The sequence below is a fragment of the Fulmarus glacialis genome, unplaced genomic scaffold (genome assembly GCF_000690835.1).
Source record: "Fulmarus glacialis isolate BGI_N327 unplaced genomic scaffold, ASM69083v1 scaffold20301, whole genome shotgun sequence".
NCBI classification, from domain to species: Eukaryota; Metazoa; Chordata; class Aves; order Procellariiformes; family Procellariidae; genus Fulmarus; species Fulmarus glacialis.
Genome location: NW_009191130.1, coordinates 25,696 through 31,836, shown reverse-complemented (window position 1 = coordinate 31,836; position 6,141 = coordinate 25,696).

Genomic DNA, 6,141 nt, shown 5'->3' with positions numbered 1-6,141 from the left:
AGCAGGAACTAGATGCTCTCTACTGAAGTCAGTTACTTTGTTGTATTTATTATCAAGACACCATATTGCAAATGGGCTTCAAATTCAGGTAAGCCCTGTCCTTGCTGGCTGGGCAGACCTGGAGCTAGTATCTAAAATTACACACATTTGGACCTTTTCAGCTGAGCTGCAGCCTCTGCTACTTATTTTATAAAAGGGAGCCAACATCCACGAAAGCTGTTACAGCCAGGATAGGAAAATCATAAACTTCTCAGAGGTTCAACAGAAGCTATGCGACCCAGACCTATTCTGCCAAGTTGAGATTCACAGACCAGGAGGCAAAGGAAAAAGAAAAGCACCCAATCTAACAATTTTACTAAAAAGTCAGATACAAGCACATAGGGAACTCGGCTTGATTTTCTTTCCTTCTACCCCAATAACCTTAAGGAAAAAAATTCAGAAACTCTCCATGTAATGCAGGGACAGACTTTCAATAGAACAAAAACAACAAAAAAAAACCCAAACCCAAAAACCAAGAGATGAAGAAAGCTACTGAAAACAGTTTGTTTTATTTCCAGGATCAAATATTACAATAGGACATTTACATATATTTATAAAAAAATGCAGCAGTTGTGTATATAGATCAGAGGTTTCCTTGAGTTTGGTCCCTCCCAGCACAGTGAGCTGAAATCTTCCGAATTAATCCTCTCCCTTCTCCCACATGAAGTTGCCATCATTGAAGAAAAAAGTGACTACCATAAAAACCGACAGGCAAAGTCATAATTTTGAAACTGTAAGTTCACCAGTTAGAGGAAACAGCCTCATTTTAAAAAATCACCTATCCTATAGTCTGGTGTCTCTGATGAGGCACCACGTCTCTGAGTTGAGTTTTACCCAGATGTTCTTCATATAAATCTGTTCTATAAAATAGCACCTCCTCCCCCTGCTCCATGTACTTTTACTATCTATCCTTCTATACCTTAAAGTCTCAGCACCATTTAACAAGCGGTTACAATATGACTTTTCTCTGTACTGCAGACACTCACAGTAATTAAAGACAGTGATGACCAAATCCCGAACTTCTGCAATCACTCATAACATACCCATGTAAAACAACAGAAGATAAAACTGAGGCAAGTTGAGGCGCCGATGTTAAGTGCCGCGTTCTCCGATTAAAAACACGTGTGTGTGTATATACATATGGCTATATTTATTGGGAGTGGACAGACACTAAGCATCTCACGGACAAGAGGAGACTGGAGTAAAAGTCATCCTGCACAACATCACAGAAAGGGTATCCATTAACCTCCCCCGTTCAGGAGCAGATAGCAGAGTATAACCAAACTGCGGTAAGATCTTGGGCTCGGACAGAGAAAACCTTGGCAAGACTGTACTTGCAGAATGTAAACCAACAGACCTCAACAGCCGGTTGTCAAACGTGTTCAGATCAACTCCAAACATGCGACTGCAGGTATTTCCAACAACATGGATGGCCAATATAGGGCTCAAAACATGAGTTTTGTTTTGCCTTTAAACAGTAGCTGTTCCATTTATAGAAAATAACTTCTGTTAAATAAATAGGAAGGGTGGGGAGAGGAGAGCCTGCATTCAAATCTATTAAAACAGCTAGACAAGGCACACTCAGTCTTTATGGGACTGAGACTTTGCACTTCACCCATCTAAAGCACATCTTTGCTACCCCTCCTCCTCTTGGAGGATACAGGACTACCTATTTTTTACTAACTTAACTAAAAAAGGATTAAACAAGAAGAAAGTAGTGACACTGACTAAAAACTAAGAAGGCATAAAAATTCAGTGATAAGTTCCTGAAATGACATGCATCTTCCCATTCACACAGACGTGCCCACACAGGTCTCTATGTTATCTGTTTCTTCACGTGGTTTAGAAAAAAAACCACAAACATTTTATGCATCTCCACAGCGTTTGGTACCTGACGAAATGCCGCCCAAGTGATGCCTTGCTGCCAAAAGAAAATTGCTTTTAGTTTAGCCCTTGTTGCTCTTCAATCCCTGTGAACAAGCTCAGTGCTCCAGCAAGAACAGCCTCAAAAAGCCAGGATTCAGCATCCTAGCATCCCAGCTCCTCCCAGAGGCGAGGAGCGCGTTCTCAGATCTGGCTGCCATTAGCTGCCCGCACAAGCTGCAAACTGCGCATCGTGCCCTCTGCTACAGGGCAGCTGTGTTCAAAGACCTCCTGCACAGAGACGAGACACTTAATTTTTGAGGATGCTGGCTTTTCTTTCTAGTTCTTTGAAGAAACTTTTCCACTTAGCCATCAAGAACTCAAGTATACTTAATGGAAAAGTTTTCAGTAGTCCGAGGGTGTATCAAACAGCAAAGCAATGATGTGGAAGTTTTCTAAAAAGTGTATTTGAGAAATCAGGCCCTTCAGCAGTGAGGATTATTTATTAAAACACGTACTAAAAACAGCTGCCAGTTTCTGCAAGCGTACAAACCACAGCACCAGTAAAAGTGGAAGCTGGTATAAGCTGGGGCAGATGAGTATATAAATTTGGTAGTCTTTAAAAAATGCATCTATGAAAGTAGTGGACCACATGAAATGCAAGCTGTTTGCAGCAGCGAGCAACGGATGTGCTTTACAGACGAGAGGCGTTATTCTCCTGTAACAGCAAGGCAGCAGATCTAGTGAGCTCTGGAAAGTATGCTGATGCAAAACTGCTGTTTAAATCTACTTAGGAACAAAGGTACTTTTGGGTGCCTTTTTATAGACAACTATATTTTACAAGGCTATTACGCACATACATGCACATTCTTTTAGTATTGATGCTGTCAACTTATCTGATTTATCAGGAAAAGCAACATACTTCAGCCCATGAACATCAGAAATGTAAAAATCGCAGACCTGAATTCAAAGCCTAACAAAAATAACGCAAGTATGCCCAGAAGCGTTAGGCACAGTCTTTGTCTGCCCTTTTTATGCCAGTAGGGAATGCTGTGAGGTTGAAGCTGGTCAATCAGCTTGACTTAGAGCATGTACCATCAGGAAGACCTGAAATCCTTCTCTGGGCCTCTGAAGGATCACAAGTGGGAAGCCAACAGTAAACGTGTCAACAGTCCCTGGCAGGGAAAGCCAGCGCTCATTTTGCCTTCTGTTTCTGAATACTGGTGTGACTGTGACTGCAATTAGACATTAAATGTCAAAACAAAGCATTCTTAAATGAAGAGCACATGCAAAGGAAACTTCTCCACAAGCAGCAAGAAGCTACAGCTTGAAACACATTAGCTCTGTTTAGCTCTCTACCCAGAAGGACTTCCACTGTCTATATGCACTTCTGGTCCTCCAAACTCATGGCAGTCCTTGCAACACAACACACAAATTATGGCCAAGCAACACCCATAGGAAGCCATAAACCACAGCCTTTGAAGGATTTTTTTTTTTTCCTTTGTCCTTCATATTTCAACATCTTATTTTGCAATCAGATTTAAGGCATTTTTTCCAACCTCATCAAAAGCAATTTGAACTTCAGATTTAACATCTAGCAGCAATTGTGACAAAGGCTCTTTAAAATTAGAGCCCAACTAGCTTACACCTTCACTGCTATAAGCTGTTGCAAGCATAACTTGGTTAATGTTTTCAGCCACCTTCCTCAGGCCAGCAAAACATGTTCCTCCAAACTCCAGAGGGCTTCAACCTGAATGAAGATCTCAAGAGGCTGTATCCTGGCTGGTGCTGTTTCTTAACAGCTTTCAGCCACCACTGCACAGCTGATTGACGCGTCTGCTGCAGCACTGTTTTTATTTGGGTTGGGAAGAAGGGGGAAAAAGGGGAGAGGAATGAAGGGAGAGAAGAGCCACATGCAGGGACACATAGTTCTTAAAAAATTTTTTTCTCTGCCTCCTGCTCACACGCCAAAGCAAAAGAAAACTGAAAGAAAAAAACACATCGTGCCAGAGAAACAAAACAAAATCAGGCTCATAATTTCTTGGAACAGAACAAACTACTAGGAACTGCGAGACGGAAGAAAAATCCCATTTTCAATGTAAATCTTCAATTTCACATTCTTCTTTCCCTGTTAGGTTATAAAAAGATTTATATTTTTCCAAATAAAACCTCAAGAAAGAAAAAATGAAGTGAGAGCATAAACACTCCTGGTCCCACTACACCAGCAGGCAAAACCACTTACTGTGCTCGAGAGGCATGTTTCTCGATGGTTTAAAAATAAACTTGCAGCAGCCAAGTGCAATATTTGCCTCCTCACCAGAGAGGTGACTGAGCTGCTCTGGGCATAACAAAAGCAACAAAAACCTAGCCTAGGGCTCCCAGTATTGTTTTTAATAGCAAGATAATGAGTGTAAGGTTATTCCTTTCCTTACAGCTGAGCAGAGAAGAAAGGAAGGAGCTGTCAGCTGCCCGCTGCCCTGCAGCTCACACGCTTAGCTCTGAAAGAGGGGGGAAGAAAGGAAGGTTCACAGTATGGGACCACACAGTGCACAATCTCTCCAGCAGCAGAACGGACAGAAGAAGTCCATGCTCTTGCCTGCAATGCAGTTTCGCCACTGCTGATAGAGCTGTTAGTTATTTTATATCAGATAACTTCAACATATCACAGCCTAGCCCCACGTACATTACTACAACCGGGGAGGGGCAGAGGGGGAAGAAGAGAAGCTACCAATAAAACAGACCTAGGACCGAAAAGGCAGTCCATTTTGTATGTTTAACTTAACTGCTAAAAAAGTTGACGTGGAACAACGTTCCCAGAGCGGATACAAACCCAAGCCTGACCAAAATGAGTGGGCCCTCCACCAGCAAACACAGCCAACCAGCAACAACTCAAAAGAGGAACCATTGGAACCACAAGGGCTCCCTCCTTACACTGGCAGGAACATGCAGGAGGGCAGGAAAGGTCATCATGCTCCCATCCCAGCCTGCCTGAGGGACACAAAAGGACTATCTATACACGTGTTGGGTACTGCGTCCTGTTGGCAGCCCGCCTTAATTTTCTTGTGGCTAACCACAGAAGAGGTAATGAGTTTCAAGGCAACAAACGTCAGAGTGAGTTATTTCAACTAGCTGAAGCTACTTAGGGAAGCATCAGACCTACACGGAAAGGGTTTCCTTCTGTCCCGCTCTCTTGTACGTCCAAGTCCGAGTTGTGAATTTGGATATCCTAGAAACACAAAGGATCCTTCAGTCTAGAGGTGCCACTGCTGCTTCACAGGTCAAACACCAACATCCGCCCCTCCTCTGCTGGCCTCGCAATTCACTTTCTAATGCTGGGAAGCAGCCTCCACGACAGGGTCTCTTTACAAACCAAAAGTGACATCGGATGTCACATCAACCATTGATCAGGAAACTGCAGTCAGATTTTGCTTTCCTGATACTGCATCCTTGCAGTAGAATGCAGAATAGTTTTTGTGTAGAAGGGAAATCAATTTATACAATTGTATGATTACATGTAAAACCTCAATTACAAGCAGAAGACAATTGTGAGCTAATATTACCGTGGGGAATGCAAGACATTTTCTGTGATTTCCTACCTTTAAAGACTCCAAAGTTTGCAGGCTAGTATGAAATTAAAGGCGAAATATCTTGAAAAGTTTCAGTCTATGGTAAATTTGTGACCACTAAAGTATTTTTCTTTAACAAGTATAATCATCTGACAGTTGCAGAAAAAGTTAGCAGTTATGGTAGGTCTCACATGCCTTATTCCTCACTGATGAAGTGCATGCTAAACCGAGTTCTTAGTTGTAAATACACAAATTCGACATCCACCTTGAGGACAGCTGTGTTAGTTAACTTTTATCCCGTTGTAATACCTACTGTAACACCAATTGATCAACAGTTCAATGTCTAGAGAAGACACTGGAAAAAATAGGGCACTCTGCACAGCTCAGTGTACACACAGGGTGCGGCCGCATGACTTCTGGTGCCATCTTCCAGAGCTGAAAAGAAAGCCTAAATAAAGGAGTAGCTTTCCATACAGCCTTCCAGATTTAGAGATAAGTGACAGTAGATGAACATGAAAATAGAATAAAAAGCAGCCTAGAGCATTCAAGCCACCAGGCTGTGAAGTCTTTTATAAAGAGTTAATTCATTCAACAGTTTGACAAGGCTCTGTATGTTTTTAATTAATGAAAGAAAACCTGCCTAGGACTTGCTGTCCTGCTCAATCACAGACAG